The following is a 24,759-nucleotide window of genomic DNA, read 5'->3' as shown; positions in this document are numbered from 1 at the left end:
AACTTTTACACAGTAACCTTGAACAAATAGGACTGAAAATATATTATGAGCACCACATTTATTTTAATAGAAAGTCAGTTAATTGGGCTGAGGAGACAGCAAAATGATTGTGCAAAAAAGATTTTCAAGCCTAAGGTTCATAGTTCTCAGGCTCAGACCCCAGCAGCACCACCATATATCAGAGCTGATCAATGCTCTGGTCTCAATCTCTGTTTCTTTTTTTCTGAATCTTTCTCACTAAAAAAAAAAAAAAAAAAAAAAAAAGGAAAAAGAATGTCAATTAATCTATATGAAAAGAAAGTTTCCTGAAAGTTTATTTTAAAAGCATTATCACTTTGAGGAAGTCTCTTGTCTTTTAAAGCTAACTAGCATAGTCTTTCTACAGAGTAATATATGAATATGTGAGGACAAGCCTTTGTATCTCAATAAAGTGGAGATACTTTGGAATATCATAGCTCCTGCAAAGCTTAGAATTAGAGAACTGGGGGACTGGCAGCAGCCAATGGGTTAAGTGCACGTGGTAAGAAGCACAAGGACCAGCATAAGGATACTGTTTCAAGCCCCTAGTTCCTTACCTGCAGGGGGAGTCGCTTCACAAGTGGTAAAGCAGGTCTTCAGGTGTCTATCTGTCTTCCCCATCTCTCTTGATTTCTCTCTGTCCTACCCAACAATGGCAGCAATAACAACAACAATAATAACAAAATGGGGGAAATGGCCTCCAGGGGCAGTGGATTTGTAATGCAGGCACTGAGCACCAGTGATAACCTTGGAGGCAGAAAAAAAAGAATTAGAGAACTGTCTGATTATCTCAAAAGTTTAAATTTCATAAATAAGGAAGATATTTATTAATCCTATTTAAAATATTCCCATTAACTTTAGGAGACTGAAAAAGTTGAAAGTTAATATAAAGGGTTTTAGGTAGTTCCATTTCTATACTCCTAACGATATATCCTAAGGAAACAAACACATCCATCCAAAGAGATCTGTGTATACTACCTAGGTTCTTAGGAGTACAATTTGTAATCACTCAAACCTGGAAGCAACCTAGGTTTTTCAGAACAGATGAGTAACTATGAAAGTTGTCGAATATATATACAAAGAGTAGAACTCTACTAAGCTATTAAGAATGATGAAATCACTTTTATTACTTCATCTTAGATGAAGCTTGTAGGATCATGTTGAGATAAGCCAGATTAATTATGGGATGATCTAAATTGTAGGCTGAACTTAAGAAACAAGAACATAAAGGGAAATACAAACTAAACTTGGACTGGTTGTGCTGGAGCTCATGTGGGGTGACTCTCAGCCAGGAAGGTAAGCTTACTGAGACTCCTTCACTAGCTCAAGAGACTATCTGATAAAGAAAGAGACTCGGGAGGATTCTGATATGAACAGTCTCAATTTATTTGGGAGTGGGCTTGGGTTTATATAGAGATTTAAACAAAGAACATTCTTCAGATATGTCAGAAATTACAGGTTTCTTAAAGGTCAGCTTGCCCCTATGGTAGGGGGCTGGTATGACAAGAATTGATGCTATACATAAAGGTCAAGACAATTATTCTCCATGATGCAAACAGGTTAATTATCTAAAGGCATTTGAGAGAAGCATAGGGGTTAAACCAGTAGAGTGAGATAGAGAGAAGATAAACAAAGCTTGATGTAAATCATAGATATAAAAAAACATAAGGAAATAGTGTTTTGAGGCTTCACTGTCTGGTGTTGGGGTGTAAGATGGAGTGTGTTTCTCCCTTATGAACTAACCTTAAATTAGGCAGCCATGTGGCCTGCTGCTAGCAGGGAGAAACTGTGAGATTTCTGTGTGCTTGAGAGTCTTACAAGGTGAAACTGAGTCTAGAAGACTTTTCCCTCTTGGATCATCTCTATGAGAGAGGCTAACAAGGGGGTGTCTTTTCTAGACCTCCATCCAAGGATGGGAAAACTCCCCTAAGCTCTACCAAGCTTTCACATAGTCCCACACGGTTGAAAGTATTACATCAAGGAAAAGGACTCTGGGAAGGTGGATTTGGGGTGGGGTCAGGTGCTGGTACAAGATGATGGAAAAGGACAAAAACTGGTTGTGAGAATGTTTTGCAGATACCTATCATGGCGAGGTGAACAACTGTATTTAATTGTGCCAACAGCTATACTGTAAACCGTTAATTTCCCAATAAAAGAGGTAATATGCAGAACTAAAGATCTATTTCAGGCTTAAAATACTGAAAAGTCAAACTGAAATCAAACATGCTTTTGTCAATAGGTATCACCACCACTGTAGCCACCACCATCTCCCTGACTTGCTACCCAGGCTCTCTTTTATGTTGCTTTTAAATCAGTTTGTGGTGTGTTGCTCCATTTCCTTGACTCAATGCATTTTCTCAGGGATTCTTCTAGGAGATCTGAGAGCAGATGGGACGTTAATGTTCAAGAAAAATTGGACCTTTGTTGAGTGTTTGATCACACGTTTCTGTTGGGGACTGACTTGCCAATGACATGTGCCACCAGAATAAGATAAATGCCAAAGAAAATGAAAATGGGATATTTTCTAAGCTTTTCAGAGAATATATTGACAATTGAATCAAGAATAGAAAGCATGACTTGAATGGTTAAAACAAGAAAGGAATATTTATTTTATCCAGCAATTTTAAAGCTTGAAAATTATCTATGTACTAGAATAGCATGAAGGCAAGGAGTAGATGCAGCCCTAACACTTAAAAAACCCTACTATAGGAAGTGTAAAGTCTACTGCATTTACTCAGCAGCCATTATTGGAACCTACTGTGTAGTATACTGTTATGAATTGAAAATGAATCAGACATCGTTCCTTAAGTTAAGTTAAGCCCATTTCTGAAGGTGAAAAATATATATCATGAATGATTGTTACTACTCCACACTATAGATTCATTCCCTACCTTTCCTTTCCCTGTTTTATGTTTTGTGAGGCTGGCCCCAGTCAACACATTTGTCACCTTACCAGCTGACTTTAAGTTGAGTTGGGTCAGTGGAATCATAGGCAGGGGGGTGATATAGTCAGAATTTTACTCTATTACTTCCTCTTCGCATTGGCACCTAGCTTCTTGCAGTGACTTTGTGCCTCCATCCTATTTCTCCTTCCATTCTTGGCTCTTTCCAGATTCTGGGAAAAACTGCTTCCTCATTCCTGGAAGGGAGGAAACCTTCAAATCTGGGACTTATGTTTTAAACAAATGAAAATATTCCTTGTTTCCTACTTCATCTCTCTTGGAAGTAGATGCTTATATAATTGCTGTTTTCTGAGTAACTCATCAGTTTTTGAGTTCTATTTTCTACCTGAGCTTTTGGTTGATGCCAAAGACTATAATATATATGCTACTTTATAAAATATCAGTCCAATCAGAGACTATTGAGCACCTATATGTGATAGTGTACCAGGTGCAAGATATAAATCAGCACTTTCCAATAAGTCTTGATGGAAATATTCTGCACTACCCAGTAAGCTAGTAATTTCACACAAGAGGTTGATGAGACTTGAAATGTGGTTAATATGGGTGAGTTATTTAATCTTATGTCATATATATATACATATCTTAATAGCTACTATATGGTGAGCCATAAGTATGGGCTGATTTTAACAGGAGCCCAAGTGAATTTTCTAAATAATAGGTATAGAGAAGAGGGGTGAGGTGGTAGTGCATTTGGTAGTGGGTACATATTACCACATGTGAAGACCTGACTTCAACCCCCCTGGCTCCCAACTGTAGGAGGGGAGGCTTCATGACTGTTAAAACAGTGTTGATGAGTCTGTATCTCATTCTTGTTTCTCTGTAAGAAAAAAATGGCCTCTAAGAGCAGTGGAGCTATACAGACACTGAGCCCCTGTGATAATCCTAGTGGAGTCAGCAGGGTTTGTTCTGAGATAGCATTTGAAAGGTGACATTTGGCTTGCTCTGTAGATGAATACTTCTTTGACACACAGAGAAACATGAAGAGTTTATACTGTGAAAAAGCAACAATTTATGCAAATACTGAGATGCCTTGGCATAAGAACAATAAGATCAAAGCATCACATAGTATTTGGAGCAGTTGGATTAGAATTCAAAGGAATGTGGTGGACAAGGATTTGGGAATCTAGGACTCGGCTGCATGTTGCTAAAACTATGTGTTTCACTATAACATCATTAGATGGATTATTTAAAACCATGAATATTAGAAATGATATTAATGACATATACATTGAAGTATTCCAGTCATTATTTCTGATATACTAGTTATTTAGCTTGAGTCAAGGACACACAAGTAGCACAGAGCATAGATGTAGTACACATAAACCCGACTTGAGATGATCAGAAAATAATTCTTGGGGTCGAGCAGTGGCGCAGTGGGTTAAGCACATGTGGCACAAAGTGCAGGGACTGGCATAAGGATCCCGGTTTGAGCCCCCAACTCCCCACCTGCAGGGGAGTCGCTTCACAGGCAGTGAGGCAGGTCTGCAGGTGTCTATCTTTCTCTCCCCCCTCTGCCTTCCCCTCCTCTGTCCATTTTTCTCTGTCCTATCCAACAATGAACAACATCAACAACGGCAATAATAATAACCACAACGAGGCTACAACAACAAGGGCAACAAAAAGGGGGAAAAAATGGCCTCCAGGAGCGGTGGATTCATGGTGCAGGCACCGAGCCCAGCAATAACCCTGGAGGGAAGAAAAAAAAAAGAAAATAATTCTTGTATAAATTGTGAATTATGTACTTCACTTGCAGGATAAGTAAGAGTTGCCTAGAGAAATTTGTGTTAGTTCATTGGCTGGGTATTGGAGGGAAGGTTAGAGTAAAGGTCCTGCCAGAAAGTATTATATGTGAGAAAATGACAGAACAGAGAAATTTGAAGAGGAATAGAAGCACAAATCTAAAAATAGTTAGGTTCAAAGTTATGAAAAAGTCATTCTTGAATGTCTATGTAGAATGATTTATAGAATTGAAAGACTGGGCATATCAGAAGGTTATAACAGCAATATAGGAACATTTTTATTTCCCCTTCTGTCTCAGCTTATTCTCTGTCTCTATCAAAAAGAAGAAATGGTTGCCAGGAGTGGTGGATTTGTGGTGGAAGTACTGAGCCTCATACATGCTGAATTTTAATTCAATAGAGCAACTCCATGAAACAGACAATGTTATTATCCCCATATCTTATAGTTAATTACATAGAGACTCAACAAAGTTAAGTTTCTCAGGGTAACTTTTAGTAGTTTCCAGAACAGAATTTCAATCCTGGTCATCTACTTCTAAAATAGATAGATTCTTTCCTCTCCTTTATAATTTACTATATGAGGATAAAAGGTCCATCTACATTGATACTCATATAACCTTGAAATAAGATTACAAAATATAGGAAAACTTAAAAAATCTTACATACTTATATACTTTTAATAAAGTATGATGAACAATTTAAAATGAAATTTCAACGCAGCCAAAATTATCCTTTCTACAATAATCCAAGGAAATTGCTCAAATTACTTATATCAGTTTCAATTGTTTGATGTGAATAATGTTACCTTTATAAGATAATTGTTAAAAAGATATTTTAAATATCATTTTAAAATACTATTTATTCATTCCCTTTTGTTGCTCTTGTTGTTTTATTGTTGTTGTTATTGATGTCTTTGTTGTTGGATAGGACAGAGAGAAATGGAGAGAGGAGAGGAAGCCAGAGAGCAGGAGAGAAAGTTAGACACCTACAGACCTGCTTCACTGCTTGTGAAGTGAACCCCCTGCAGCTGTGTGTGTGTGGGGGGGCTTAAACCGGAATCCTTATGCCAGTCCTTGCCTTTCACGCCACGTGTACTTATCCTGCTGTTGCTACCACCCGACTCCATAAAAAGAGATATTTAAGGTGACTTTGTTAATAAACTTGGAAATTTTATTTTAATAGACTACTATTGCCAATGAAAGTTTCTAGACACTTGGTCCACTTAAGTTATTTGGATTTGTGTTATGGGTTTTATCCTGCATAACAACATAGATATCTATTATATAAGGACTTTCCCTGCTCCAAAATAGATTTTAGGAAACGAAATTTAGAGATATCCTTGAGGCAAAGTGCTCTGCTTTTGTAATATTTTAATAAATATTTATTATTATAAAATTTTCCAAAAAATTTAGTTGGTAGGACACCAAAGTCAAAACCCTGTAGTGAGGGGGAATGGACATGCAGCTTCCTCTGCCAGCAGGAGGGTGGGGGTGGGGGTGGGGGTGGAGGTGGGTGGGTGTGATAGGACACAATCTTTTGGTGATGGGAATGGTGTTTATGTACACATCTATTAAATTGTAGTCATATAAATCACTATTTAATTAATATGAGAGGGGGAAAAATTGTATGTCTAATAAAGGGACTTTTCAAAGTTAACCCAATTATCAAATAATGTGATGGTAACAATAACTATCCATTGTCTTCTTGAACCCTAAGACAGCAGGAAACTCATATTTCCACTATAGAGCCTAAACTTCCCCCAGTCCTGGGACCCTAGGGTAGGGCCCTCTTTCCTTTATACTTCTCCCAATTCTTATCAAATAATATTGCAACCGCTGATCGCAACCTAATCAACGCAACAAGTGCCTCCCTAGCATGCTTCACTTCAGACTGTGTCCAGAGACTTCAGGTGTGGAATGACAACCCTTCAGCTTCATCACTTGAGTGAGACCTTTCCTTTCATAGTATTCTCTAATTCCATCCCAGGTGGTTCACTTCCTAACAAAATCCCAAAACCTAGATATAAACCAGGTTCCAGGAGATAGAGCATATGTTCACAGGTATCCATAAACTAGGGCAAATATACACCTGAAAGCAGTAGTACACTAGAGTTTGCAGTGAGTACCCCCCAACACTTCATCTCCACCATTCCAACCTTTGGTTCCATGGTTGTTCAACAATTTGTTTGGCTTTGTATGTTAACTCTCTTTTCAGCCACCAGGTTCCGGATGCCATCAGGATGCTGGCCAGGCTTCCCTGGACTGAAGACCCCACCAATGCCTCCCGGAGCTCTACTTCCCCAGAGACTCACCCTACTAGGGAAAGAGAAAGGCAGACTGGGAGTATGGACCCACCGACCAGTCAACACCCATGTTCAGCAGGGAAGCAATTACAGAAGCCAGACCTTCCACCTCTGCAACCCACAACAACCCTGGTTCCATGCTCCCAGAGGGATAGAGAATGGGAAAGCTATTGGGGAGGGGATGGGATATGGAGATTGGGTGGTGGGAATTGTGTGGAGTTGTAACCCCCCATCCTATGATTTTGTTAATGTCTCCTTTCTTAAAAAAAAAATTAGTATGGATCTAAATTCCTTCCTACTAATTTCAAATATTATTGTACAAATAATAACATACTCTCTTTAGATGAAGAGAATTTGGGTGTCAGGAGATGTCTAAAATTCATACTGATAATAAAGTTTACAACCTAGATATTGTGATGCCACAAAATAGGACATCTAAATGGTGTGAATTATATTAATGGTATGTTCAATAATTAAAGTTCTATTTGATTTGAGTTTATACCAGAGTAATCCAGGCTACCATATTAGACAGTTTTTGTATACTTTATATGTATATATTTTTTTATAAAATGGAAACACTGAAAAAACCATAGGATAAGAGGTGTACAACTCCACACAATTCCCACCACCAGAACTCCATATCCCATCGCCTCCCCAATAGCTTTCCTATTCTTTGACCTTATGGGAGTATGGACTCAAGGTCATTGTGAGATGCAGAAGTTGGAAGGTCTGGCTTCTGTATTTGCTTCCCTGCTGAACATGGGCATTAACAGGTGGATCCATACTAGTGGGGTGGGGCCTCCAGGATACATTGGTGGGGCTGGCTGTCTGTCCAGGGAAGTCTGGTTGGCGTCATGCTAGCATCTGGAACCTGATGGCTGAAAAGAGAGTTAACATATAAAGCCTAATAAATAGTTACTAATCATTAACCTAAAGGCTGGAATAGTGCAGATGTAGGTGGTCTGGACACAAATGATAAAGCACTGGACTCTCAAGCATGAGGTCCTGAGTTCAGTGCCTGGCAACACATGTACCAGAGTGATGTCTGGTTCTCTTTCTCATTAATAAATAAAATCCTTAAAAAATTATATTTTGGGAGTTGGGCGGTAGCACAGGAGGTTAAGCGCATGTGGCGCAAAATGCAAGGACAAGCCTAAGGATCCCGCTTCAAGCACCCGGCTCCCCACCTGCAGGGGAGTCGCTTCACAGGTGGTGAAGCAGGTCTGCAGGTGTCTATCTTTCTCTTCCCCTCTCTGTCTTCCCCTCCTCTCTCCATTTCTCTCAGTCCTATCTAACAATGACGACATCAATAACAACAATAATAATAACTACAACAACAATAAAACAAAAGACAAGGGCAACAAAAGGGAAAATAAATAAATAAAATAATTACATTTCTTAAAGTACAAAAGTATAAGAGAAATGAGCCCTACTTCATAAAACCTTCTTCAAGATAATAAATTATATAATCAATCTAATTAATATACACTTTTGTTAAGATGAGTCCAGTAATTTCATAATGCTTAAGACTTTAACTACAAATCGAGTTTCTCTCAACAGTCTGTTCCTGATTAATGTTTTCTGTTATCCCTACTCTAATCACAATAATATTCCTACACTAATCAAACAAAAAGATTATATACAATTCCAAGGAGCCCTCTAGGGGTACTCAACATATTTCTGTTATCATCAAACCATGTATTTTATATTGAAAAAATATTTATGGGGAGATGGACACATACATTGCCTTGAGTGAGGAACCAGGTTCAAGCTTTTTAAATGGGGGTACCTTGAGGGAGAAAGCTTCACAAACGGTGTTTCTTCTCTCTTTATGTCTCACCCTCTATCCTATCTGAAAGAAAGAAATATGGCTATTAAGAGTGACAAATATATCCCCAGGAGAGGAATTTCAGGGACATAGGGTAGATTCTTTTCCAGCCTTTTGACAGTTCTAGCCTTTTGATTGTTCTCCACAGGGGTTGTAGTAATTTACATTCCCACCAGCAGTGCAGGAGGGTTCCTTTGCCCCTACAACCTCTCCAGCACTTGCCACTGTTATCTTTTCTGATGCATGACATTCTCACAGGAGTGAAATGGTATCTCATGGATGGAGCTTGAAGAAATAACGTTAAGTGAAATAAGTCAGAAAATAAAAGGATTAATATGGGATGATCTCACAGTCAGAAGTTGAACAAGATCAGAAGAGAAAACCCTAAGCAGAACTTGGAATGGAGTTGGCATATTGCACCAAAGTAAAAGACTTCATGGTGGGTTAGGGGTTGTAGGCAGGGTTCAGGTCCTGGAAAAGGATGACAGGACCTAGTGGGGGTTGTACTGTTATGTGGAAAATGGTTAAATGTACAAACTATTTTAGTTACTATTGACTCTAAAACGTTAATCCCCCAATGGAAAAAAAAAAAAGGAAAACAAACAAAAAAAACCATAAAAGAGTGATGGAGTTGTGCAGCCACTCAAAATACATATTAGTGAAGTTTTATAACCACTAACATTATCAATAACCATATTAATTATAGTACCAGTCTGAGACCTCACTCTAGCTTAACTTTATGAAATTAATTGACCATGCTCTATTCAGTAACATAAAGCTACATGTAGGGTTCATATTAGTCATACCAAGTCTACTTGCATGCTTTAGTCCCTGAACAGGTTCAACTTCAGATTAAAAATATATATTAATTAGAGCCCTCTGAGTTTTAGTTGTAGCAATTATTCATTTATCAGTATTATTAATAAATGAATCATTTATACTCTACATTAATTATTATAGAAGAAAACATGATTAATTTTCTCTACTGACCACCAGCTTTGATATGATTTATTTCAATCCTAGTGGAAACCAGCTGAATTTTATTTGGCTCAACAGAAATCAGCAGTAAAACTCAATACTCATTGAACCCCAGTTTAGATATATAATAACTTCCATTAATCTAACATACACTTATATACTTTATCTGTCCATTGATCTTGCAGAATCCCATCACTGTTATATTATAGATGACATTCTCTGAAATAGAATATACAACTAGTTCAGCCTCTCAAGTTTCTTATTTACCCACTGAATCTGATATTAATTTTCTTTTACAGCTGTCTTTCATATAAATTTAATTGTTAGTTTTCACTAAAACTAAGTACTAGCCAGTTAGGTAAAAAAAAAAAAAAACTAGGGGAAGGAAAACAGCTTATAGACATTTGATATCTTTTGACACAATCTTAAATGTTTTGGATCTCTTTTTTTTAATTTCTTTATTGGGGGATTAATATTTTACAGTCAACATTGAACACAATAGTTTATACATGCACAACATTTCTCAGTTTTCCACATAACAATACAACCCTCACTAGGTCCTCTGTCACCTTTTGGGACCTGTATTCTCCCCACCCACCCATGTTTTATTTTGGTGCAATACACCAACTCCAGTTCAGGTTCTACTCCTATTTTCTCTTCCGATATTGTTTTCCAACTTCTACCTGTGAGAGAGATCAACCCATATTCATCCTTCTGTTTCTGACTTACTTCACTTCACATGATTTCTTCAAGCTCCATCCAAGATGGGCTAAAAATGGTGAAATCATTATTTTAATAGCTGATTAGTATTCCATTGTATATATAACACAACTTGCTCAGCCACTCATCTGTTGTTGCACACTTGGGTTGCTTCCAGGTTTTAGATATTACAAATTGTGCTGCTAAAAACACAGGAATACACAAATCTTTTTGGATGGGTATGTTGGGTTCCTTAGGATATATTTATAGGAGAGAAATTGCAGGATCAAAGGGTAGGTCCATTTCTAGACTTCTGAGAGTTCCCCACACTGCTCTCCACAGAAGTTGGACCAATTTACATTCTCACCAGCAGTGCAGGAGGGTTCCTTTGACCCCACAACCTCTCCAGCATTTGTTGCTGCTACCTTTTCTGACATATGACATTCTCACAGGAGTGAAGTGGTATCTCATTGTTGTCTTTATTTGCATTTCTCTGACAACCAAAGACTTGGAACATTTTTTCATGTATTTCTCGGCCTTTTGGATCTCTTCTGTGTTGAATATTCTGTCCATGTCTTCCCCCTCATATTTGGATGAGGTCATTTTTTTTTGTTGTTGTTGTTTAGTTTTACAGGCTCTTTATGTATTTTGGTTATTAAACTCTTGTCTTATGTATTGCATGTAAATATCTTCTCCCATTCTGTAAGGGGTCTCTTTGGATCTCATTTTTTAACTAAGTAATGCATAGAAAGAAATTAGCACATACTTGTCATTAGACTAATCACAACAACAGCAAAACAATTTTATAGGCATAATTTTCAGATATAAATAGGAAGAGGGATACTGTATGTATGGAAATCCAAAACAATGAATTTTCAACATGTTCAAACAGAGGCAGTATCAGAATATTAATGAAAAGTAGATAAGCTTCCAGGTTATGAAATGTCTAGAAGTTAAATTTTATCAATCTGCTTAATAGTGAACTATTGAATGATTTTAATCATTGAAATTAAATAATCAATAGAAAATTCTCTTTAACTTGCATGATAAAATTGTAACCTAGAGTTTTGTTTTCATCAGACCTCTATCAGTATGTGATTTGAAAACTCATCACTCTGGTGTATTGTTTAATTAAAGGCAAGAAAAGGTGTGCCTCTATAGCAGTTCCACCACATTTACACCAAAGTTGTCACATGGAGATGGTCTGCATGAAGCTGAGACTATTTGGCTGCATTGGGGTCTCTCACTGGCATTATATTCCTTTTTCCAGGTAGAATAGAGCCAACAGAAGTTGTTGAAACTGGGTTAGCATCAAGTGAGCTAAAATCACAAGGGTGGCTGTCAAGAGAAAATCCAAGTCAAACATATGGAAAATGAGGTTGATGAGTCATAGGACCAGCCTGGCTACATCCCTCGGGCAAAAGAAACTAAATCAGTAAAAACTTATTCAAGAGAAGCATGATTTGTTTCAATTCTGTCTTAGAAAGCTTAGTTTTAAAAGCAGAGTTCCTACCACAAACCTTGAATGAACCGCCATTCTTTTCTTTACCTCTAGAGTCAGACTACATGTTCAGTGTTGTCTGACCTCTTCCAAATGCACACGTTTTAGACAAATCACCTTTATTCTAGTTCTTTTTCGTCTTAAAAAAAACAAGGAAAACTCATCAAATCTGTCACATGGCAGACAACTAAACTGTATGGAGGAAAACAATGATTGAGCAAAGAAAATCAAATGTTATCATGCATCATGAAAATTATTTGTTGTTATTTTGCTGTGTGTTTGATGATATGATTTATACTCTATGTTTAATAAAAAAGACATTCACATCAAAAGTATATAACATGTAAAAGATCTTCAGTAACTTTTCTCCCTAATACTAAAAGACAACAGCTAAATAATTGTCAACTATTATTTGTTAGAACATCATATATACTTACTCATGCATTTCTTAAAGTGATTCTAAGTAGTAGGAACTATTATTAGCCAAAAATATAGATGAATAACTTCAACATGAGGTAGACTAAGTTCATAGTACAGCAGTAAGTGGTAGCACTAAGATTCAAATCTTCTCAAATCTGCTTCAAAGTTTACAATCTACTCTAAATCTCAAATGAAAACCTTTGACGTCGTTTATCCTAAAATTTATTAGAGTTTTTAAAAAGTAATCATCTGGGGGGCACAGAACTGTCATGGTGAATAAGATGTGGAACTATACCCCTATAATCTTCTAGTCTTGCAAACCATCATTAAATCACCAATAAAATTGATTAAATTAGGGGAATTGGGCGGTAGCTCAGCGGGTTAAGCGTACATGGTGCAAAGTGCAAGGACCCACATAAGGATCCTGGTTCGAGCCAAGGCTCCCCACCTGCAGGGGAGTTGCTTCACAAGTAGTGAAGCAGGTCTGCAGGTGTCTGTCTTTCTCTCCCCCTCTCTGTCTTCCCCTCCCCTCTCCATTTCTCTCTGTCCTATCCAACAACGATGACATCAATAATAATAACAATAATTACTACAATAGTGAAACATCAAGGGCAAAAAAAGGGAATAAACAAAATAAATATATTTTTAAAAATGATTAAATTAGGAAAGTAAAGGTCATATCTTACTTAGTAGAAATAAGTACTAAATTAAGTAGGGCATCATATTTAATTTAGTACATGCCTTCCTATCTCCAAATACTATCAATCAATAATTCCATCAACACTGCTTCATTCTAAGAGCTCTGTTTGACTTACCTACACAAGAATATTGTGAGGGAGAAATAGCCTTGGTTTCTTTTCTTTTTGTAATTTCATTTTTTATAGTTAATTTTTTCATGTTATTAAGGGGTTATTGGTTTATAGGATGATTGTTGACATATGGGTACAACAATGCCCTAAGGCCCCTTTCAGACCCTACACTCTTAGTCTTTTGCTTTGGTGTGTTACCCCCCCCAACCCAGTGCAAATTTCACTTTGTGTTTCCCTCTTCTGATCTTGTTTAAGTCCACCTATAAATGAGATAATCTATTTGTACTTTTCTTTTTCACCTATTACACTTTACCTTTTACTTTTCCATTTTGAAGTATAATTGTACTCCTTAAATGAGCATTGCCCTTCCCTAAAAAATATTTTGTTCTTTATAAAATAACTTCTAAAAAAAATAAAAATATATGTTGACTAAAAAAAAAATCTAAGATTCATTGTCTAAATGTCTCAATACGGCATTACTTTATTACAATGGAAATCTATTTAAAGCAGTTCAAGTCAAGAAAAAGATTTATATTTACTTCTGTATGTACTATATTGTGAATACACCTTTTAATACATGTTTTATTATTTTTAAAAAGTGCACTGGGGTTGAGGTGGGGTGGGCGGTAGCGCAGCAGGTTAAGAAAACATGGCGCCAAGTGCAAAGATAGGAGTAAAAAAAATCCCCGTTGGAGCTCAGGGCTCCCCACCTGCGTGGGGGAGGGGGGGTCGCTTCACAAGCAGTGAAGCAGGTCTGTGGGTGTTTATCTTTCTCTCTTCTGCTCTGCTTCCCCCCCTCAATTTCTCTCTGTCCTATCCAATAATGATAACATCAGTAACAACAGCAATAATAACAGCAGCAACAATGATAAACAACAAGGCAACAAAAGGGAAAAAGGTAGCCTTCAGGAGCAGTGGATTCGTGGTGCAGGTACCAAGCCCAAGAAATAACTCTGGAGGCAAAAAATGAAAAGAAAAATAAAAAGTGCACTGGGGCTAAATGATGATGCACCTGTTAGAGCATATATGTTATTTTTATGCAATGACTGGGGTTCAAGCTCCTAGTCCCAAACTGTAGGGGGGAAGCTGTTTTAGGAGTGCTAGAGCAATGACTCAAGTCTTTCTCAGATAGTACAGAGAAATTAAGAGAGAAGAAGGAGAAAGAGAGACACCTATAGACTTCCTTTACCACTCACCCTCCTACAGGTGGGTGTGACAGGCAGTAACTAGCTGTTACTTTAAAATCCCCCTGTATTCAAGCTAACTTTAAGTCCCCCCCTTTTTCATTTTAGGTTTAGATGTTGAGTTTTTGAGTGTTTAGTGTTAAGTTCCCTTTTTTCCCTATAAGTTCCCCTTCTTATTCTTGTTTTTGAAAGCCCCTGGTTGTTTGTTAAGTAAAAAGCCCCTTGCCCTTTCCCTTTTGGAAAACAGGACTAATCAGTGAAGGCCATCAGGTGTTTTGCAGAAGTTCTGTATGACGGCTAGCCTTATCAGGACCTCTGCAGAGCCCCAGCAGTATACTGGTCGCCAGATGGCCTGGTATGATGGTAGGGGGATGTGAGGACCTAATACCTGGTCAAGTCTTATTGGTTGTCTGGTTTTGCAAGGTTTGAAATTAGCCCGCGCTTCGCTTTGTATGGACCCCGCTTTTTGCTTGGTTTAAAATGATTGTATTCCGCGTTTTTTGTAATATGTAATTGGACATAGATTGTAAGATGGAGTGGACCTCCTCCTCAAGTGTGTTCTGAATTTCTATAAATTGTGTGGTTTGAGCCCTGTTCAGGGTCGAGCTTGGTAGACTAACACCAGTCACCATCTCGGCCTGGATTGCAATTCGTCAATAAACATCTTTGCTTCCTTGCAGTGGATGGTGGTTTGATTTATGCTCGCTAACATTTGGAGGCCCCAGCGAGATCCTTCAGATGGGAATTCCTGAGGTTGCCCCGTCCTGGGTCCGGACCCCCGGAGGCCTTGGAAGCCCTGCCCAGCGCCGGTAAGTCAGGCCTAAATTTTATGCAGTACCGTTTTCAGTTTTGTGCCTCCGGAGGACTGGTAAGTCAAGCTTGATTTTTGTGCACGTCCCCGCGGGATCTGTGGATTGCGGGACGCCGCGTTGAAATCCCAGACCGCAGCGCTGGGAAGTGACGACTTCCAGGCTGCTAGGGTTGGGTGATAACTGGATCTGAGACAGGGTCCTCACCCTAAAGATCTGAAACAGGGTCCGACAGCCCAGGGTTGGGTGATAATTGGATCTGAAACAGGGTCCACACCCTAAGGATCTGAAACAGGGTCCGACCGCGTTTTGTCTCTTGTGGCCACACTTTGTCTTCTTTGTCTTTTCTCATTTTGGCAATTCGCGAAAAGGCTGAGCCTGTTAGTGCAACTGAGGGGTCTGGCCGGAGCTACTCTCTGGTTATTCCCGAAGGCCTAACTAGCAATATTCCTTAGTAGTGGCAGCCGGAATGGTAATTGCCCTATCTTGACTGAGTGAGTGATCTGCTGTAAGTGTCTGTGTGTGAATGCTATGTGCCTCATGGCCTCAAAGCTACGGGGCTTGAGTGGGCTCTAACCTGCGTGTCTGTGGGGTCGTTTCAGCTGAGTGGGGTTCTCAATTCATTTGAGACTTGGACTGGGGATCATATGGTCACCCCTAAGCTAAGACCCCTTAAGGTCCCGTGAGGGGCCCGGCCAGGCGAGCACTATCGAGTGTCTGATGTCCTTCGGATGTCAGTTCTTTTTCTCCACTTGTAATCTGTCTTGTGGGGCTCACAGTACTTGCGGTCTGTCTGACTGTCTCTTTGTTTGTCCCTCCCTCTGTTTTGTGTTATGGTACCACGAGAGGCTAAAAATTGAAGATTAGAAAACTGGAGTCTCCACTAATAGAAGTCTCCCATAGCCCTGAAAAGGGAGAAGGTCCCAAGTGGACACCCTTTGGGTTTATAGGGAGAAGGTGTGAGAGTGGGAGAATGTATGAGAGCATTTTGTGTGCTGGCCAGCAAGTGAGTGGACGAATAAAGGTGGTTCTTAGTGTGACTGCTGTGATAATTGTTACCTTGTTTGTTTCCTTACTATTCCATTTTGACAGGGAAATGGGACAGACCCAGTTGAAGACCTACCCTCTCTCCCCCCTGGAATGTCTAATTAAAAATTTCCCAGAATTCTCTTGCAGGGCTGCTGGGTTTGGGGTTCAGGTGGATGCCTTCACGCTGCGGAAGTTCTGTGCCAGAGAATGGCCCACATTTGGAGTGGGCTGGCCGGAGGAAGGGAGCCTGGACCCAGGCACCTGTGCGGCCATGCAAGATGTGATTTTTGGGGACCCAGGGCACCCTGACCAGATGCCATACATAGAGATTTGGGCTGGTATTATTTATGATAAGCCTAAGTATTTACAAGAGTGTCAGAAGGGTTCCAAGGAGAAGGGAGAGTCCAAAAGAAAATCAGGAGTGTACATGGTACGGGGGGACAGGAGAGCTGTGACACTTCGGCGCCCCTCCTATCCTGTTCTCCCAAGCCTCCCTGAGTCTCCTCCGAGACCAGGTAGATGGAGGAGTGGGGGCCTCCCTCCATACTCCGGCTCCTTTAAAGCCACTGCTTCCAAACCAGACTCCACCACAGGGGTCCCTTTGGGTCTCTTAAGCCCGCCCCACACTAGGGCGGGGACGACCTTTGCACCCGAGACGGCACCGGCAGGAGCTTTCCCCTTAAGGGAGGCAGGAGAGTCGGATGCTGGAGGGAGGCCCCTAAGAGTATATGTTCCTTTCACTACCTCCGACTTATATAATTGGAAGAATCAAAACCCTCCCTTCTCAGTGGACCCAGAAGGAGTAGCTACCCTGCTTGAGTCTGTCTTTTACACTCACCAATCTACTTGGGATGACTGTCAGCAGCTGTTAAATACTTTGTTTACGGTGAAAGAAAGGGAAAGAATTAAGCAGGAGGGAAAGAAGCAGGTTCAGAATCATCAGGGAGAAACACTTGCAGACCCAGAGGTGGAGGAGGTGTTTCCTCAAACCCGCCCTAAATGGGACCCAAACACAAGTGCCAGGTTTGAAGCCCTTGCCAGGTACCACCAGACTCTATTAAGAGGAATTTGGGCTGCTGGACGAAAGCCTACTAATTTGTCTAAGGTGACTGAGTGTAGGCAGGAGGCGAACGAAAGCCCAACCGCTTTTCTAGAGAGGTTTTACCAAGTGTATCGCACTTGGACTCCTATAGACCCTAAAGCCCCAGAGAATGCACAAGCTATCATTCTCCAGTTCATAGCCCAATCCGCCCCAGATATTAGAAAGAAGTTGCAGAAATTAGAAGGTTTCGAAGGGAAGTCTCTTTCTGAGTTACTGGCAATAGCCCAAAAGGTCTTTGAGAATAGAGAGGATCCGGCAAAGGCTACGGTGGAGCTTAATAAAAAGATGACCCAGGTTCTTATGGCAGGAGAGATAAAAGGCAGAGAAGGGAGAAGATGTTTTAGAAAGGAAAGCGGAGTAGGAAAGAGTTGGGCACTGCCTAGGAATCCAGGGAAAACCAAACCTTTGGGGAAGGACCAGTGTGCATTTTGTAAGAAGGAGGGACATTGGAAGAAGGACTGTCCGGAGTACCGGAAGACTAAGAAGTCTCCCCTGGAGGAGGAGATGCCCCTATTGGTCTTTGATTAGGAAGGTCAGGGCTCCCTCAACCCCTGGGAGCCCAGGGTAAAACTCTTGGTAGGGGGAAAGTTAGTTGATTTCTTAGTGGATACCGGGGCCACTCATTCAGTAATTCAGCAACCAGTAGGGCCCACTGGACAAGAAAAAGTAAAGGTTGTGGGTGCTACTGGGAAAGTAAAGAGTTATCCAAAGTCTATAGGGAGAATTGCTGGCCCTGGCCTACAGACCATCACCCATTCCTTCCTGGTAATTCCTGAATGCCCGGAACTACTCCTAGGAAGAGATCTCCTCCATAAGCTTCAGGAGACTGTCTTGTTTGAGGCAGATAAGGGACCCACGGTGCAACTTGGTGGATGGATCCTGCTCACTATGTCAGCAAGTGAGGAGTACCGGCTGTATGAGGACCCAGAAAAGGTAAACAATTTGGACTTGCTAGAGCGGTGGAAGAAGGAGGTTCCTAATGTCTGGGCCGAGACCAACCCTCCTGGGTTAGCTAAACATGTGACCCCCATAGTGGTGCAATTAATCAGTTCTGCTACTCCAGCCTGTGTTTTTCAGTATCCCATGAGCCGAGAAGCCCAGGCATTAGGACACATATCCAGCGCCTGAAGGAGGCCGGTATATTGGTACCCTGTAAATCAGTGTGGAACACGCCTCTTCTCCTGGTTCAGAAGCCTGGAACAAATGACTACAGGCCGGAGCAGGACCTGCGAGAGGTAAATAAGAGAGTAGAGACTGTTCACCCCATAGTTCCTAATCGTTACACTGTCCTCAGCCTCCTGCCACTGGAACGGACTTGGTACAGCATCTTAGACTTGAAGGACGCCTTCTTCAGCATCCCTCTGGCCCCCCAGAGCCAGCCCATATTCGCTTTTGAATGGACAGACCCTGAAGAAGGGGAGACCGGACAGCTGACTTGGACCTGTCTTCCACAAGGGTTCAAGAACTCCCCTACCCTGTTTGATGAAGCCTTGAGCAAGGACCTATCTAGCTTTCAGGGTGAACATCCAGGGTGCAGCCTCTTGCAGTACGTGGATGATCTTTTAATTGCTGCCTCTTCCCAGAGAGATTGTGAAGAGGCTACTCGAGACCTGTTAAAGGTACTGGGGGCCCTGGGGTACAGAGTGTCTGCCAAGAAAGCCCAACTGTGTGCCCAAGAAGTAACCTACCTGGGCTACCAAATAAAGGAAGGCCAACGGGCGTTGTTCCAGGGAAGGATCCAGACGGTCCTGAAAATCCCGACCCCTTCCACAAAAAGACAGTTTCGGGAATTCCTAGGGGCAGTAGGCTACTGCAGGTTATGGATCCCAGGGTTCGCAGAATTGGCCAAGCCCCTCTACACTGCCACCGGTGGAGGTGATACGCCGTTGAAGTGGACAGAGACGGAGGAGAAGGCCTTCCAGGCATTGAAAAAAGCCCTGGTGAGTGCCCCTGCCTTGAGCCTCCCTGACCTCAATAAACCTTTCCAGCTGTTCGTCGCAGAAAGTGCTGGGGTGGCCAAGGGGGTGCTCACCCAGACCCTGGGACCCTGGAAGAAACCTGTAGCCTATCTGTCTAAATGCCTGGATCCTGTGGCAGCTGGGTGGCTGTGATGCCTGCGAACAGTGGCTGCCGCCGCTTAACTGGTAAAGGAGGCTACTAAATTGACATTTGGACAGACTCTAGAAATTGTTATTTCCCATAATCTGGCTAGCCTGATTCACTCTCCCCCGGATCGGTGGATGACCAACTCCTGGATCACACATTATCAGGTACTGTTGCTTGACCTGCACCGTGTCACTTTCAAGCAGACAGCAGCTTTGAATACTGCCACCCTGCTCCCCAACCCAGAGGACGAAGTCAACCATGACTGTGGAGAAATCCTGGAAGCCCTGACCTCACTAAGAGCTGATTTGACAGATGTCCCCCTGCCAGATGCACTGGTAACCCTCTACACGGATGGAAGCAGCTTTGTGGAGGATGGTGTAAGGTATGTGGGGGCAGCCGTGGTCACTAACCAAGAGGTCTTGTGGGCTGCTTCATTACCACAAGGGAATTCAGCCCAGAAGGTGGAGTTAATAGCACTGATGCAAGCACTCAGATGGGGAGCAGGGAAGAAGATAAATGTGTACACTGACAGCAGATACGCTTTTGCCACTGTCCATGTCCACGGGGCACTGTATCAAGAGAGAGGACTGCTAACTGTAGGAGGAAAAGCCATCAAACATGCACCAGAAATTTTAGCCTTGCTGGCGGCTGTGTGGGGACTGGAGAAGGTGGCCATGATCCACTGTAATGGGCACCAAAAAGATAACTCAGATATCACAAAGGGAAATCAATTGGAAGACAAAACTGCTTGGGAGGTGGCAAAAAAACTATTGGGGACCCATACCCAGCTAGTAGTGTCCTCACCCAAGGAACTACTACAAAGACAAAAGCCAGACTATTCAAAACAAGAGGAAGATTAGGCAAAAGACTCGGAGGGAAGCCAAGTAAAGATGGATAGATGATCCTCCCAGATGAAAGGATCCTGTTGCCTCAACAGCTGGGAAGACAGGTGGTAATGTTGGCACATGGAAGCACTCATCTCGGGGGAGAAAAATATGCAGAATTAATAAATTCTATTTGACAGTAGGTTTGCTAGGATCTCCCGAAGTGTGGCGAGTCGCTGTGTCATGTGTGCCAGGGTGAATGCCAACCCCATTCAGATTAAGGGATATGGAACCCGATGGAGAGGAGAAGAACCTGGAGAACACTGGGAAGTGGACTTCACTGAGATGCCTACAGCTCCAGGAGGCTATAAATATCTCTTAGTTACGATAGACACCTTCTCAGGGTGGGCTGAGGCCTTCCCCACTAAGAAGGAGACTTCCCAGGTAGTGGTAAAACAATTGGTCTTTGAAATTATTCCAGGGTTTGGACTCCCTTATTCACTGGGGTCAGATAATGGTCCAGCATTTATCGCCAAGGTCACCCAACAATTGGCTGAGACTTTACAAATTAAATGGAAGCTACATTGCATCTATCACCCCCAGAGTTCAGGGCAAGTGGAAAGGATGAATAGGACACTTAAGGAAAGTTTGACCAAGTTAAAAATAGAGACTGGTGGGAACTGGGTCTCCCTTTTACCTTTTGCATTGTTAAAAAGTAGAAATACCCCCTATGTGTCTGGATTCACCCATTTGAAATTGTGTATGGCAAGCTGCCTACCCTTGTGCCCCGGATAGGGGCTGAAAAACTGGCTGAGGTGGCGCGAGGTAATTTCTTAGAATCTCTCCAGGCTCTTCAGGTGGTGCGTGGGAAGGCCAGGCTCTCTGTCTGGACCGTGAAACCTGGAACCCAGAGGGAGGAAGGCCGAGACCAAATCGTCCCCCTGTTCGAGCCTGGTGACTCCGTGCTGGTGAAGAAACTGCATCCTGACCATCCTGAGGCTTGGTGGAAAGGACCGTTCACTGTAATCCTGAGCACACCAACCTCTGCGAGAGTCGTGGGAAAACGACACTGGATTCACCACACCCGCCTGAAGAAGTTTGCTGTGGACGCTGCAGACCCTCCAGAGGCTTACAAACAGAAGAGATGGTGTGCCGTGCCCACCGCCGACCCAATGAAGGTCCGACTGCTCTCGGACTAGTCCTGGTGCTCCTGTTTTGCCTCGGCTGGTACTCCCGAGCTGACCGACCTGCAGTCTCCCCCTTATACGTGTGGAAGCTGATGAATGCAGACGAATGGGTAATCCTTGAGTACCTCACCTCTGGACAGCCCATATTCATTTTTGACCTTTGCGACTTATTTGGTTCCAGCTGGAGCGGAAGGAATGATTCCAGCCAAATCACCAACAATGGAGGGTGTGGCACCATAGATAGAGAGCGCCACCTGAGGGACAGACCGCTCTCTGTCTGCGCTCAGGGACCCTGGAGCCAACCTCCCAGGGGGACTGGACCTCATGGACGTCAATATATACAATCTCAATGTTATACAATCTCCCCAGCAAGAAACGCTGCCCCTCATATAGCCGACACATATATAGAACACCAGAGGATTCATCAGGATGACGACAGCAACTCTCATCGCCGGGAGCCTCACACTGGAGGCTCTTGCACCATAGGAGACTGTAACCCATTGAGCATAAAAGTTAAAACCTGGTATGATGCTGACACCTACACTGAACTTCTCTGTTCCAGTCTCTTGGAAACAGAGTTGGCAGTCAGCTGAGGTAAAGAACAAACACCTCATCACAGACCCCTGCAAGCGTCAACCCGGCTTTGACCTAGCATGTTATGATTGGGCCCTCCTCAATCGCTATCCAACAGGCCATGGCTGGTGCGCCGCTATGTTCCATCGCTGGGGAGCCAGAGACGACCCGAACTGCCCCTGCGGCTACAGACAGACTATGACCCACATAGTCAATGACTGCCACCTCTCCAGATTCAAAGGAGGTCTCGAAACTTTACATCAGGCTCAACCTGACGCTGTTGACTGGCTACGGAAGAAGGGCAAATGCTAGAAGAAGAAGAATGGATAAAGGGTAAGACATGGGGCATGGTGGTGGATTTCACTGGGCAGAACCCCAGTACCTTCTTCACCATCCAGTTGGAAGTGCAGCCATGGTCCCGGAACCCGATTGGACCTTTGAGACCAATTCTTTTGGGTCAGGACCCCCAGGTCACTTCACCACCCCCGACTATAGCAGAGGCTGGGAAGACCAGATCGGCCCAGAGCCAACCGGGACAGTGGGACAAGGCGCCAACATCCCACCTGAAGTACATCCCAGAGTGAAGACGCTGGTGAGGTCGGTAGAACTGATGTATAACCTTTTAAATGACTCTGTCCCAAATGTAACTCGTTGTTGGTTGTGTCTACACCCTGAACCTCCTTATTACATAGGAGTGGCAGCCATAGCAGAAATAGGCTCAAGCAAGGGAGACATTAAGAAGCTGACCCTCTCATCAGGAAATTCCAATGGCCCAGAGTGTAGGTGGGGAACACAACCCCACATGACCCTAGAAGATATCAAAGGAAGAGGAACGTGCATTATCACTATTAACTATAAGCTGTACCTCTCTCCTTTTCAGGGTAACTGCAATAATACCATTAGGGTTAGCAAAACCCAGGAACGGGCGGTCCTTTTAAAGGCTCCAGAGGGGACCTGGTGGGCCTGTACTTCAGGTATGGCTCCCTGCATATCCCCTTACGGGTTACCTAAGGAGAGCCTTTGTGTTCTGGTCCACATCCTGCCCCATGTATACTATGCTCACGGTGGGACAGGATGGGAGCACCTAGGAAGGCAGGAGGACCACTACCTCAGGCCAAGGAGGCAGAAGCGAGCCCCGGTATTAGTCCCCCTATTGGCAGGAGCTGCAATAGCTGGGTCACTTGCTGTTGGAGCCACCGTGTTAGCAAAAGAGTCCACTATAGTGCAGCTGGACCAAGTGGTAAATAAAGATTTAATGACACTAGAAGGCTCCATTGAAGCCCTAGAGGGGTCGCTAACCTCCCTGGCTGAGATGGTTCTCCAAAACCGTAGAGGACTTGATTTGATCTTCCTGAAACAGGGAGGGTTATGTGTGGCTCTCAACAAGGCCTGCTGCTTCTATGCAAACCATTCTGGGCTAATAAAGAAAACTTTGAGTGAAGTAAAAGCAAGAATAGAAGACAGGGCCCAGAAATGGAAGGAGTTGAGTGAGGACAACTGGTTCACCGGCTGGTTTTCAAACCTATTTTCCAGCTGGCCATCTTGGGTTAAGACACTGATTAGCACCATAGCTGGACCCTTGATTGCCTTGCTTTTGATTATCACTCTGGGTCCCTGCTTATGGAAGACTCTGGTATCTATGACTCAGAGGAGAATTGGTAAAACTATGCTTCTTGAAACCTACATAGAGACGGGGGATACATTGATTATGACACAGAAGAAGAAAGAGAAGGTGAGGAAGAATCAAGGATTTGATTTGCAGCCAAGACTAGTGGGGAATGTGACAGGCAGTAACTAGCTGTTACTTTAAAATCCCCCTGTATTCAAGCTAACTTTAAGTTCCTCCCTTTTTCATTTTAGGTTTAGATGTTAAGTTTTTGAGTGTTTAGTGTTAAGTTCCCTTTTTTCCCTATAAGTTCCCCTTCTTATTCTTGTTTTTGAAAGCCCCCGGTTATTTGCTAAGTAAAAAGCCCCTTGCCCTTTCCCCTTCGGAAAACAGGACTAATAAGTGAAGGCCATCAGGTGTTTTGCAGAAGTTCTGTATGACGGCTAGCCTTATCAGGACCTCTGCACAGCCCCAGCAGTATACTGGTCGCCAGATGGCCTGGTATGATGGTAGGGGGATGTGAGGACCTAATACCTGGTCAAGTCTTATTGGTTGTCTGGTTTTGCAAGGTTTGAAATTAGCCCGCGCTTTGCTTTGTATGGACCCCGCTTTTTGCTTGGTTTAAAATGATTGTATTCCGCGTTTTTTGTAATATGTAATTGGACATAGATTGTAAGATGGAGTGGACCCCCTCCTCAAGTGTGTTCTGAATTTCTATAAATTGTGTGGTTTGAGCCCTGTTCAGGGTCGAGCTTGGTAGACTAACACCAGTCACCATCTCGGCCCGGATTACAATTCGTCGATAAACATCTTTGCTTCCTTTCAGTGGATGGTGGTTTGATTTATGCTCGCTAACAGTGGGGAGTTGGGGCTCAAATCCAGTTCTTGTGAATGGTAATAGGTACTTTTAACTGGATGTACCATCACCTGGCCCCAGTGTGTCTCTTTCTCTTTATCATTAAAGAAGAAAGGAAGAGGGAAAAATATTCATTGACCTCAAACAGTTCTCTGAATAACCAAGATTTCAGTTACCATGATAATTTGGATTATTTTACTACTTACAAAAAAGACCCCTGAAAATA

The 24,759-nt window shown here is 42.3% G+C and overlaps 1 long non-coding RNA gene across 1 annotated transcript; it reads left to right on the top strand.

Annotated features, from left to right (window-relative positions):
- Window positions 1–14,773: 14,773 nt before the first annotated feature.
- Window positions 14,774–24,491, top strand: LOC132536933 (uncharacterized). The gene is made up of 2 exons (XR_009548462.1): window positions 14,774–14,837; window positions 24,134–24,491. It is a non-coding gene; the product is annotated as an uncharacterized LOC132536933 (long non-coding RNA).
- Window positions 24,492–24,759: the final 268 nt, after the last annotated feature.

This window comes from Erinaceus europaeus, chromosome 2 (genome assembly GCF_950295315.1).
Source record: "Erinaceus europaeus chromosome 2, mEriEur2.1, whole genome shotgun sequence".
NCBI lineage: Eukaryota > Metazoa > Chordata > Mammalia > Eulipotyphla > Erinaceidae > Erinaceus > Erinaceus europaeus.
This window is presented reverse-complemented; position numbering and strand designations above follow the sequence as displayed.